The sequence below is a fragment of the Mustela erminea genome, chromosome 4 (assembly GCF_009829155.1).
Source record: "Mustela erminea isolate mMusErm1 chromosome 4, mMusErm1.Pri, whole genome shotgun sequence".
Classification (NCBI taxonomy): Eukaryota; Metazoa; Chordata; class Mammalia; order Carnivora; family Mustelidae; genus Mustela; species Mustela erminea.
This window is the reverse complement of record NC_045617.1, coordinates 149,751,448-149,765,560: the sequence shown is the minus strand read 5'-3', so window position 1 is coordinate 149,765,560 and position 14,113 is coordinate 149,751,448.

Here is a 14,113-nt window from a genome sequence, read left to right as displayed (position 1 = left end):
ACTCATTAAACCCTTGAAACAGACAGTTAACCATCATCCCAGCCATCCCTTCGCCAACAAACCTCATGTTCCACCTGGGCCCATTCCACTTCAGATGCCATGCTTTCCCTGCCAGCAAGGGGGAGGGGCTAGGCAGTCCACATCAGGCCAGAGAAGGCAAGGAATTCCCCGAAACAAAAGTTTCGGCAGCTGCTTGGGAATATTCCTTAAAGTCTCTGTCTCGAGGTCGGTTCATCCCACAGTGCCAGTTCTGCTTACCAAAAGTGGCCAACTAGGCACTCATATTCCATGCCCGGTTCTAATGAGCATCAGCATTGGACACCTCAACCTGGCATTTGACTAACTCCAGGTGGCTCGTTATAGCCCTTAACACACGAAATGAGTGAGGGAGAAACCCCACATCTATTATGAGGAACAGAGAGATGAAAGCCAGCGTCCCCTTACTCTCTGCTTGCCACATTCCTTCAACCATAACAAACAGCACAACAGACAACAACAAAAGAGCAAGGCAAAAACAAACAGACCCAGCGATCCTTATCCAGAGCCTGCTGCTGGGGGGGGCTTTCTTGGTCCCCTACAAACACAACACACCACACAATAGACAACAAAATAAAACCAAAGACAACTGCAGACTCAGAGATTCTTACCCAAAATTTGCCACTTGAATTGTCTTGGCACCTCTGCCAACATCAACTGACCACAAATTGTTATTTCTGTACTCAATTCTATTGATTTGTATGTTTATCTTTATGCCTGCATGTACCACAGTCTAGATTATTGTAGCTTAAAGTTTTATCTCCCCTGCTTGTTTCAGGTTCAGTTTGTTCTCTTCTCAATATTTTTAAGGTAGGGTTTGAGGGGTTTTTTGTATCCTTTAAAACAGGTGCTTACTGCTATAATTTCCCTTTAAGTACTGTTTTAGTGGCATTCCATAAGCTTTGGTGTGTTGCATTTTTGTTTTTGTATAGCTCAATGAATTTCCTAATTTGATTTTTCTCTTTGACCTACTGACCAAAGTTATGGAGTGCATTAATTTCTACACACTTTTTAATTTACGCAGAGCTAGCCACTGGTGGGGGCTATCTTTATCCCCCAACTGTCTAAGGGGACTTGAACCCCTCAACTGTCTAAGGGGAGGCAGGGGACTCGCACCCCCCGACCGTCTAGGGGGACTCGAACCCCCTGACCACCCAGGGGGAGTTGAAACCCCCGACCACCCAGGGGGACTCGAACCCCCTCAACGGGCGGGGGACTCGAACCCCCTGACCATCCAGGGGCACTCGAACCCCCCGACCATACAAGGGGACTCGAACCCCCTGTCGATCTATCAGCAGAGGGATGGGGCGTCCCCGCATCCACTCCAGCCCTGGGGAGCATGGCTGAGTCCAGCTTCTCCTCGGTGGGCTATACCCTGGAGCTCCAACCAAACAGATAGGATCCCAATACCTCCAAACCCAATACCTCCGGAGGCTTTTCCTAAAAATTCTGATGCTGGCTCAGTTCTCGTCGTTTGATCCTGGACGAGCCCCCAAATGTTAGGGTCCATGAGCAAAGGAACGAGACTGATACAAAGTGAAAGTCAAAACAAAACTTTATTTCATGCCAAGCATCAAGAATCAAACTGACCGGTCAGGACTATCTCTTACAAAAAGGCGAGGACGATGTTCCCGACAAGGTCACTCCCAAGAAGGCCGCTCTGGACGAGGCTGCTCTAGATGAGGCTGCTCTGCAGATGAGGCCGCTCCATGATTGGAGCCACTCCCAAGAAGAGGCCATTCTGGACAGGACCGCTTCCCGGACGAGGCCGCTCCTGACATCAAAGAGGCAATGATGACAGCGACGATGACAAGGAGGACAACCCGGATGACACAGACTCTGCTCCCCACGATACCACTCTGACAAGGCTGCCACCCAGAGGAAGCCACCGCTGCGGACAAGGCCGCTCGTGGCTTGGGGTGGCGAGGCATTTTGCGGCAATGCTGCTGGCGGCTAGGGGCCATTGGCATCTCAGGGCCACTGGCATCTCGGGACCGCTGGCATCCAGGGGCTGCAGGCGTCAGGACTGCTGACCGCTGGGCTGCTGGTGTCTCGGCACCGCTGACGTCTAGGGGCTGCAGGCGTGGGGACCACTGACCACTGGACTGCTGGACCACTGGTATCTCGGGACCGCTGGGCCGCTGGACCACTGGAGTCTCAGGGCCGCAGGTGTTGAGGGACCACTGACAGCTGGACCGCTGGTGTCTGGGCAGCTCGGGGCTGCTGGAAGCTGCACACGGCTGAAGGCTGCAGGTGGCTCGGGGCCGCCGGAGGCGGGGCCTCAGGTGGCTTGAAGCTGCAGGTGGCGGCTCGGGGCCGCTGGAGGCAGGACCGCCGGAGGCTGGAGACTGCCGGTGCAAGGACCGCCGGCGCAGGGACTGCTCGCGGTGGTTATAGCTCTTACAAGAGCTGTTACAGCTCCTCCACTCCGCCGACTCTTTGCTCCCGTTGACTCTTCCGCTCCCACCGACTCTTCTGCTCCAGTCACAGCTCTCCTCTCTCCTGCTAGCCTCCCACAGCAACCTTTATGCGGTTGGTTGAGTCCCACCCCTATACAGGTGGCCAATCGGATCTCAATTCACCCTAGTGGATATACACATGCTGCACCGATTGGACATCTCCACCTGGCCTGCCCCACCCCTACATCCGGGGTCCACAAGCAAGTTTCTCTGGGAGGGGCAGGCCCTTACAGCTTCACTGAATGTATCAGTTCTAATGGTTTTCTGGTGGTGCCTTAAGAGTTTTCTCTGTGTAGTGTCATGTCATCTGCAAATAGTGAGTTTCTTTCCTCCTAACCAATTTAGATGCCTTTCTTTTTCTGTTCTGGTTGCTGGAGCTGGGATTTCCAGTACTATATTGAATAAAGATGGCGACAGTGGATCCTCCTCTTGTTCCTGACCTAAGGAGAAAAGCTCTGATTTTTTTCACCATTGAGTGTGATGTTCACTGTGGTTTTTCATATATGGCTTTCATTATGTTGAGGTATTGCCTCTAAACCTTCTTTGTCGAGGGTTTGTATCGTGAGTGGATGTTGTACTTTGTCATATACTTTTTCTGCGTCATTGAAAAGATATGGTTGTTACTTTTTGTCTTGTTGATGTGAGGTTTCCTGTTGATTGATTTGCAAATATCAAACCACACTTGCATCTGAGGGATGAATCCCACTTGATGGGATTGATGCATGCTTTTTAAAGTATGTCCTTTTATATATACTTCTATGTACAGTGTATATAAAGTATGTAAAGTGACACTTTTAAAAATGTATTTTTGGATTCAGTTTGCTAATACTGAATACTGTTAAGGATTTTTGCATCTGTGTTTGTCAGGGATATTGGCCTATGCTGCTTTTTTTGTGGGGTCTTTATCTGGTTTTGGTCTCTGGGTAATGCTGGCCTCATAGAATGATGTTGGAAGCCTTCCTTCCTCTTCTTTTTTGGGTGGTGGTGGTTGTGGTGTTTGAGAAGAACAGGCATTAACTCTTCTCTAAATGGTAGGGGCACCTGGGAGCTCAGTGGGTTAAGTGTCCAACTCATGATTTCAGCTCAGGGCATGATCTCAGGGTCCTGGGATGGAGCCCCAAGGCAGGCTCTGAGCTCAGTCCAGAATCTGCTTGATATTCTCTCTCCCTCTCCCTCAGCCCCACCCCATCTGCACAGTGTCTCTAAAATAAGTAAATCTCTCTAAAAAAAAATATATATATATATATATATTTTTGGTGGAATCGACCCATGAAGCCATCTAATCCTGGTTGGTTTGTTTTGGGGGAGTTTTTTAAATCACTGACTTACTTTCATTGCTAGTAATCAGTCTGTTCTATTTTCTATGTCTTCCTAATTCGCCTTTGGAAGGTTATGTTTCTAGAAATTCATGCATTTCTTCTAAGATGTCCAGTCTGTTGGCATATAATTCTTAATTGTATTTTATTATAATCCTTTGTATTTCTGTGGTGTTGAGTGTTGGTAATCTTTTTTTTCTATCACTTGTTGTGAGACTCTTGACTGATTTTTATAGATATACTTAATTTTACTGCTTTTTTGCTTCCTCTATTTACTCTTATGGTCTTTCTCTTTCACTAACTGAGTCCCCTTCACCACTTCTGGTAAGGCTGGTTTAGTGGTGATGAATTCCTTTTACTTTTTTTTTTGTTTCAGAAACTTTTTATCTTCTTTTATTCTGAATGATAGCCTTTCGGGTTAGAATATTGTGGGATGCAGGGTTTATTTCAATATTTTGAATATATCTTGCCATTCCCTTCTGGACTGCAGTTCCTGTTGAAAAATCAGTTGATAGCCTTATGGGGTTTCTGTTGTATGTAACTTCTACTTGAATTACTTTTAAAATTTTCTTTATCTTTTTTTAAAAACTATTTTTATTAACATATAATGTATTATTTGCCCCAGGGGTACAGGTCTGTGAATCATCAAGCTTACACATTTCACAGCACTCACCATAGCACAGACCCTTCCCAGTGTCTATCACCCCACCACCCTCTCCCTGACTCCCCTCCCCCCAGCAACCCTCAGTTTGTTTTGTGAGATTAAGAGTCTCTTATGGTTTGTCTCCCTACTGATCCCATCCTGCCTCTCAAATTTTTCATATCAGGGAGATCATATTATAATTGTCTTTCTCTGATTGACTTATTTCGCTCAGTGCAATACCCTCTAGTTCCATTAACATTGTTGCAAATGGCAAGATTTCATTTCTTTTGATGGCTGCATAGTATTCCATTGTATATATATATATACCACACCTTTATCCATCTGTTGATGGACATCTAGGTTCTTTCTGTAGTTTGGCTACTGTGGACATTGCTGCTATAAACATTTGGGTGCATGTGCCCCTTTGGCTCACTATGTTTGTATCTTTGGGTTAAAAACCTAGTAATGCGATTGCTGGGTCATAGGGTAGCTCTATTTTCAACTTTTTGAGGAACCTCCATGCTGTTTTCCAGAGTGGCTGCACCAGCTTGCATCCCCACCAACAGTGTAGGAGGGCTCCCCTTTCTCTGTATCCTCTCCAAAATCTGTCCTTTTCTGACTTGTTAATTGTAGCCATTCTGACTGGTGTGAGGTGGGAACTCATTGTGGTTTTGGTTGGTATTTCCCTGATGCTGAGTGATGGGGAACACTTCTTTGTGTGTCTGTTGGCCATCTGGATGTCTTCTTTGCAGAAATGTCCATGTTTTCTGTCCATTTCTTGATTGGATTCTTTGTTCTTGGGGTGTAGAGTTTGATAAGTTCTATATAGATTTTGGATACTAGCCCTTTAACTGATATGTCATTTGTGAATATCTTCTCCCATTCTGTCAGTTGTCTTTTGGTTTTGTTGACTGTTTCCTTTGCTGTGCAAAAGCTTTCGATCTTGATCAAGTCCCTGCTGGGGTCCTGCCTCGGCATCCCAAAGGATGAACCATGTCAGCAAGAGGAATGAGAGAGCCACACAGAGAGTTCTGGTCAGTAGTCTGGCATCTCTATTTTATTCTGATTTTAGAGCTTCTTATGTAGGCAGTTTACTTGGGGTAGGGGGTTACATTCGAGCAAAGGACATCAAAGGACTCAAGCACAAAGATAATTTCTCTTTGTTCAGCACATGTTATTCTAGTTAAGCTATAATGGGTATAGACTGGCACCAGGGATGGAGGACAGGGTCTTGCTTCTTGAGTAATCATGTCCCTCAGAAAGCCATGGGAGGTAGCACAAATGCGTGCTTTTTGGTAACTTACTCTGTAGTATGCAGGAAAACAGAACATAGGTTAATGGAAAACGAGAAGCTTTAGGGATGAATTAGTATGGAACTGCAGGAAAACAGGATATGGGTTAATGGAAAATGAGAAGCTGTCTGGAGAATCTAAGTATATAAGAGAGAAGTAGGAATGAGAAGGTGTTCCCTTTGCAGGAGGCAGGGTATGTTTTAACAGGTCGGCTTGTGAAAGCCTTGGACTAACATCAACTTAGGGAGGAATCCCTCTATCTCGGCTACATAACGAAAGCTCTCCAGTGTCCTAGGTACAGAATAATTTACCTCCTTGAAGTTGCTCCGGCCCACAAGCCTCAGATGTTTGCAGCAGATTAGTAAGGGGCTCTTTATTTGAGAGAGATACGGGGATCAGAGAAAAAAGCAAGAGGCTATCAGACCATGCTTATCTGCAGGGCGATCCTGCCCTTGGCAGGATTAGGCCCGCATCAGTTCAAACCTTAACCAACGGGGGCAATACCCTTGACCAGGCCTCATAGCTCCCAACAAGTCCCAGTAGTTCACTTTTGACCTTGCTTCCCTTGCCTTTGGGGATGTTTCTAGGAAGAAGTTGCTGCAGCTGAGGTCGAAGAGGTTTCTGCCTTTGTTCTCCTTAAGAATTTTGATGGATTCCTCTCTCACATTGAGGTCTTTCATCCATTTTGAGTCTATTTTTTTGTGTGGTGTAAGGACATGGTCCAGTTTCATTCTTCTGCACGTGGCTGTCCAATTTTCCCAACACCATTTGTTGAAGAGACTTTTTTCCCATTGGACATTCTTTCCTGCTTTGTTGAAGATTAGTTGACCATAGAGTTGAGGGTCTATTTCTGGGCTCTCTATCCTGTTCCATTAATCTATGTGTCTGTTTTTGTGCCAGTACCATACTGTCTTGATGATCACAGCTTTGTAAAGGAGCTTGAAGTCTGGAATTGTGATGCCACCAACTTTGGCTTTCTTTTTCAATATTCCTCTGGCTGTTCAGGGTCTTTTCTGGTTCCATATAAATTTTAGGATTATTTGTTCCATTTCTTTGAAAAAAATGGATGGTATTTTGATAGGGATTGCATTAAATGTATAGATTGCTTTAGGGAGCATAGACATTTTCACAATATTTGTTTTTCCAATCCATGAGCATGGAACATTTTTCCATTTCTTTATGTCTTCCTCAGTCTCTTTCATGACTACAGTGGACTAGATGGATATCACAGATATATTCAGAACATTCCATCCCAATGCAACAGAATACACATTTTTCTCTGGTGCACATGGAACATTCTCCAGAATAGATCACATCCTGGGGCAAAAATCAGGTCTTAACTGTGATCATTCCCTGCATATTTTCAGGCCATAATGCTCTGAAGCCAGAACTCAATCACAAGAGGAAAGTTAGAAAGAACTGAAATACATGGAGGCTAAAGAGCATCCTGCTAAAGAATGAATGGTCAACCAGGAAATTAAAGAAGAACTGAAAAAAATTCATGGAAACAAATGAAAATGAAAACACAACTGTTCAAATCTTTGGACACAGCAAAGGCAGTCCTGAAAGGAAAGTATATAGCAGTACAAACCTTTCTCAAGAAACAAGAAAGGTCTCAAGTGCACAACCTAACCCTACACCTAAAGGAGCTGGAGAAAGAACAGCAAAGAAAGCCTATACCCAGCAGGAGAAGAGAAATCATAAAGATCAGAGAAGAAATCAATGAAATAGAAACCAAAAGAAAAGTAGAACAAATCAACGAAACTAGGAGCTGTTTCTTTGAAAGAATTCATTAACCCCTGGCCAAACTTATCAAAAAGAAAAGAGGAATAAATAAAATCATGAATGAAGGAGGAGAGATCACAACCAACACCAAAGAAATACAATTATAAGAACATACTATGAGCAATTATATGCCAGCAAAATTGACAATCTGGAAGAAATGGATGCATTCCTAGAGACATATAAACTACCAGAACTGAACCAGGAAGAATTAGAAAACCTGAACAGACCCATAACCAGTAAGGAGATTGAAGCAGTCATCAAAAATCTCCCAACAAACAGGAGCCCAGGGCCAGATGACTTCCCAGGGGAATTCTACCAAACATTTAAAGAAGAATTAATTCCTCTGCTCCTGAAACTGTTCCAAAAAATAGAAATGGGAGGGAAACTTCCAAACTCATTTTATGAGGCCAGCATTACCTTGATCCCAAAACCAGACAAAGACACCATCAAAAAGGAGAATTATAGACTAATATCCTTAATGAACACGGATGTGAAAATTCTCACCAAATACTAGCCAATAGGATCCAACAGTATATTCAAAGAATTATTCACCATGACCAAGTGGGATTTATTCCTGGCCTGCAAGGTTGGTTCAACATCCACAAATCAATCAATGTGATAGATTTTTAAGCCAGAGACTATAATAAGAGATGAAGAAAGACACTATATCATACTTAAAGGGTCCGTCCAACAAGAAGATCTAACAATTTTAAATATCTATGCCCCTAACATGGGAGCAGCCAATTATATAAATCCATTAATAACAAAATCAGGAGCACCTGGGTGGCTCAGTGGATTAAAACTTCTACCTTCAGCTCAGGTCATGATCCCAGGGTCCTGGGATCGAGCACCACAGTGGGCTCTCTGCACAGCAGGGAGCCTTGCTTCCCCTTCTCTCTCTGCCTGCCTCTCTGCCTACTTGTGATCTCTGTCAAATAAATAAATAAAATCTTAAAAAAAAATAACAAAATCAAAGAAACACATCAACAATAATACAGTAATTGTGGGGGGACTTTAACACCACCTGACTGAAATGGACAGATTCATCTAACCAAAGATCAACAAGGAAATAAAGGCTGTCCATTTCAGTCATGACCTGATTACTGATTTTGAGGGGCGTTCTCTGCACCTCCTGGATTTTGATGCTTGTTCCTCTTACCATATTAGGATAATTATTATAATTTGCTCCAAAATACCTCCTGCCCCCACCTTTCTTCTTCTGGGATCCCAATTATTCTGATATTGTTTCATCTTATGATCTCACTTATCTCTCACATTCTCCCCTCGTGGTCTAGTAGTTTCTCTTTTGCTCAGCTTCTTCATTCTCCATCATTTGGTCTTTTATATCACTAATTCTCTCTTCTGCCTCATTTATACTAGCAGTAAGAGCCTCCATTTTTTATTGCACCTCATTAATAGCTTTTTAAAAAAATTTCAACTTGGGGGGCGCCTGGGTGGCTCAGTGAGTTGAAGCCTCTGCTTTTGGCTCAGGTCATGATCCCACGGTCCTGGGATCGAGCTCCACGTTGGGCTCTCTGCTCAGCAGGGAGCTTGCTTCTCTCTCTCTGCCTGCCTCTCTGCCTGCTTGTGATCTCTCTCTGTCAAATAAATAAAAAAAACCTTTTATAAATAAATTAAATAAATAAATAAATAAATAAATAAACAAACATTTCAACTTGGTTAGATTTTAGTTCTTTTATTTCTCCAGAAAGAAATTCTCTAATATCTTCCATGCTTTTTCAAGCCCAGTTTGCACCTTGAGACTCATCATTCTGAAATCTAGTTCTGACATATTACCAGTGTCTGTATTGATTAGGTCCCTAGCCGTCGGTACTGCCTCTTGTTCTTTTTTTTGTGGTGAGTTTTTCCACCTTGTAGTATTGTCCAGATAAGAATATATGAATGAGAGAATAAAATACTAAAAGGATGGCAAAGACCCCAGATAAATATATGCTAACCAAACCAGAAGAGACCCGAAACTGTGGGGAGAAGAATGGAGGAAAAAATTAAAAAATAAAAAAATACACATATATTACACTGGTGAATAGAACAGAACCACCCACTTGATTTTGGGTATATTCTGGTCTCTTAGAAGAAACTACCTTTCAGAATTTTAAAGAAAAGAAAACTTACATATACAAAAATAAGGGTAAACACGGTGAAGGGATATAATATGACTGTAAAGATGAAAATTTAAAAAGATTCTAAAAAAGGAATTGATAAGTTGGTTGGAAAAAGAAGGGGGAAAAAGGAGAGAGTATGATCAGGCTGGAGCTAGATTTAGGGTATATTTTGATTAAAACCTATATGTTTACAAAAAATAAGGTTAAATACAATGACGGGATAAAATATGACTATAACAATGAAAATTTTAAAAGGTTTTTTAAAGGTATTGGTAAAATAGTTTAAAAAAACTAGAAGAGGAAAGAGGAAAAGTTAAAAAAATAGAATAAGACAAAAATAAATTTAAAAAATTTTAACTTTGCAGGGCACTTGGGTGGCTCAGTGGGTTAAGCCTCTGCCTTTGGCTCTGGTCTTGATCCTGGTGTCCTGGGATTGAGCCCTGCATCGGGCTCTCTGCTCATCGAGGAGCCTGCTTCCCTTCCTCTCTCTCTGCCTGCCTCCCTGCCTACTTGTGATCTCTGTCAAATAAATAAATAAAACCTTTAGTCCTGCAAAGTTAATTTTTTTTTAAAGGATCTTGGGGGGAAAGCCATGAATTCTATGCATTGTTTTCCCTTAGCTCTGGAGTTCCACTGTTCTCCTTGATCGGTGAGCTTGGTCTTGGCTGGATGTTCTTGCTCATCTTCTGGGGGAGGGGCCTGTTGTGGTGATTCTCAAGTGTCTGCCCCAGGCGGAACTGCACCGCCCTTGCCAGGGTCCAGCTAAGTAATCTACTTGGGTTCACTCTTGGGAGTTTTTGTTCCCCGAATGCTTCCATGGATCTCTGGAGGACAGGAATGAAGATGGTGACCTCCCTATCTCTGGCCCAGAGGAGCCGAGAGCTCGGGGCCCTGCTCCTCAGTGAGCCCTCGGAGAAAAGTGCTCAGTCCCTCCCGTATTCCTGGTCTCCGGCCACGCTCTGAGCACTCTGACTGAGCATTTCTATCTCTGGCGCATGGCCCCATGCCCTGCTGTGTGCTCCCTTATGCCGTTCTTCCCAGAGGAGGAAGAAGGGGGTCTCCCTGGATCTGCCACTTGTGGGGTCCCTGCTCGAAGAGCAGTGGCCAGAGTGTCCCTCACATCAGGGTTTAAGGTAAGCCCGAACTGAGAGCTCACTCCTTGGCTCTGTCTCTGTATTTGGCTTCCCCACTCTGATGCCTAGGGGCCCTATCACACTCAGGCACCTCCAGTCTTTCTGTGACTCCATGGGACCTGAGACCACACTGTCCCCCAGAATCCCCCAGAGGCTCTACCCCCGCTTAGCCTCTGGAGCAACGTCCCTCGGTGGAGCAGACTTGTAGAAGTTCCGATTTTGTACTGTTGCTCCGCTGCTTCCCGGGCCAGTCCCTTCCCACCGTGGTCTATCTTCCCGTTGCTTCTGATTCACTTCTCTGCGCGTCCTACCTTCCTGAAAGTAGTGATTTTGTTCCTAGAATTGCTGCTCTTCTGTCTCCTGTTGAGTTTTTAGGTGTTCAGAGTGGTTTGATAACTATCTAGCTGATCTCCTGGGACCTGATGCTGTTTCAGTCTCCTACTCCTCCACCATCTTGCCTCCTCCCTTGGGGGCGAGAGCTGACATTTTATCTTGATTTTGGCCATTTTAATTAGTATGTGTCTTGATGTGGACTCCCTTGGGTTTACGAGGGCTCCCCTTTCTCTGCTTTCTTGCCAACACTTGTGTTGTGTTGTTGATTTTAGCCATTCTGAGGTGTGAGGCAGTATCTCATTGTGGTTTTGATTTGTATTTCCCTGATGCCAAGTGAAGGGGAGCATCTTGTCATGTGTCTGTTGACTGTCTAGATGTCTTCTCTGAAGAAATGTCTGTACATGTCTTCTGCCCATGTTTTAATTGGAGTATTTGTTTTGTCGGTGTTGAGCCATGTAAGTTAAGTTGGCTACTAACCCTTTATCTGATACTTCATTTACAAAGACATTCTTCCATTCAGTAGGTTGCCTCTCAGTTTTCTTGTTTCCTTTGCTGTGGAGAACCCAGTGGTTTATTTTGGCTTTTATTTACCTTGCGTCAGGAGAATAATGTTGCTATTGATGATCAGTGTCAGAGAAATCACTGCCTGTGTGCTCTTCAAAGATTTTTAGGGTTTCAGATCTCACATTTAGGTCTTTAATCCATTTTTAGTTTATTTTTGTGTGTGGTGAAAGAAAGCGTTCTGGGGCTTCTGGCTGGCTCAGTCAGTAGAACAAACATGTGGCTTTTGATCTTGGGTTGTGAGTTCAAGCCCCACACTGGATGTAGACATTACTTGAAAATAATAGCTTTTAAACAATTTTTTTAAAAATGCAAAGTAAATAAGTAGAAATACAAAGCGATCAGAGAGAGTGTGTGTGTGTGTGTGTGTGTATTTTAAGCAATGTCTATACCCAGGCAGTTTTCCCAACACCATTTGTTGGAGACACTCTTTCCCATTGTATATTCATTCCTCCTTTGTCAGATCGACTATAACTGTGGAGTTATTTCTGGATTTTGTGTTCTCTTTGATAGATCTGTGTGTCTGTTCTTATGTAGTACCATACAATTTTAATTACTACTACTCTGTAATATAACTTGATATCTGCAATTGTGCTATCTCCCATTTTGTTCTTTTTCAAAACTGCTCTGGCTCTTTGGGGTCTTTTGTTTAGGAAATTTTGGGATTTTTTCTAGTTCTGTGAAAAATGCTATTGGTGTTTTGATAGGGATTGCGTGACATCTGTAGGTTGCTTTGCATAGTATAGATGTTTTAACACTATTTGTTTTTCCAGCTCATGAGCATGGAATGCCTTTCATTTGTGTTGTCTTGAATTTCCTTCATCAGGGTTCCATTATTTTCCGAGTACAGGTCTTTCACCTCCATGGTTACATTTGTTCCTAGGTATTATTTTTGGTGCAGCTGTGGGGCTATTTTCTTAATTTCTGTTAGTTCATTACAAGTGTATAGAAACGCAGTGGGTTTCTGCTTACCGATTTTATGTCCTGCTTCCTTATGAATTTATTTCTCAGCTAAAGAAGTTTTTTGGTGGAGTCTCTAGGGTTTTCTATATATAGTATCATGTCATCTATAAACAGAAAGAGTTTTATTAATTCCTTACCAATGTGTATGCCTTTTCTTTATGTTGTTTAATTTCTGTGGTGAGGACTTCCAGAACTATGGTGAATAAAAGTGATGAGAGTGGAATTCCTTGTCTTGTTCCTGATCTGAGGAGAAAAGCTATGTTTTTCACCAATGAGTATGCTGGCTGTGGATTTTTCATATTAGAACTTAATTATGTTGAGATCTGTTCCCTTTGGACCTATGTTCCGGAGGGTTTCTGTCATGAATGGATGTTGTATTTTGTCAAATGTTTTTCTGCATCTATTGAAATGATCATAAAAGCATTTTAGTGTTTTCCCTTATTAATTTGATATACCATGTTGATTGTTTTGTGAATATTGAACCACCCTTGCGTCTGGGAAGTCAATCTCACTTGATAGTAGTGTATTATTTTTTTTAATATACTGTTGGACTCAGTTTGCTGATATTTTGTTGAGGATTTTTGCATCATGTGCATCATGACCTACTTATTGCACAAAGGAGTTCTAGCTAGGGGCCTCCCTCTCCTACCGGTTCCTGCAAGATATGCCTCAAGATCTCGTGAGAGTTGGGCTGGGATTTCATGAGATTTGCCCCAAGATGATGTGAGATCTGGGAATAGAAAGAGGTGGCTTGGTTTTAGGAGCGCAAGTCCCAGACAGATCACCCTCAAGTCAGCAGCTTGGGAGAGCCTCGGGCGATGGCCTGTGTTCTCAGATGAGCCCGCTCGTGCGCACATTGCTGCATCCTGCCAGGACTGCCCTCCTGTTTCTGCCACCTCTACTCTACTGTGAGTAAGGGACCACAAGGTCCATTCATCTCTATTTCTGTGCTGTAGCCTCTAGCTCCTTTTTTTGTGGTGTCTTTATCTGGTTTTGGTATCATGGAATGATTTGGAAGTTTTCCTTCCTCTTTTTATGGGATATTCTGGGCGTAGAATTGGTATTAACTCTTCTTTAAATGCTTGGTGGAATTCTCCTGTGAAGCCATCTGGTCCTGGATTTTTGTTTGTTGGAGATTTTTGATTACTGATTTAATTTCTTTGCTGGTTATGGGCATGTTTGAAGTTTTCTCTTTTTTTCCTGATTTGAGTTTTTTTTAAGATTTTATATATATATTTAACAGAGAGACAGATCACAAGTAGGCAGAGCGGCAGGCAGGGCAGGGGGTGGGGAGCAGGCTCCCTGCTGAGCAGAGAGCCCAATGTGGTGCTTGATCCCAGGACCCTGGGATCATGACCTGAGCCAAAGGCAGAGGCTTAACCCACTGAGCCATCCAGGTGCCCCTGTTCCTGATTCAGTTTTGATAGTTTGTGCTTTGAGGAATTTATCCATCCATTTCTTCTAGGCTG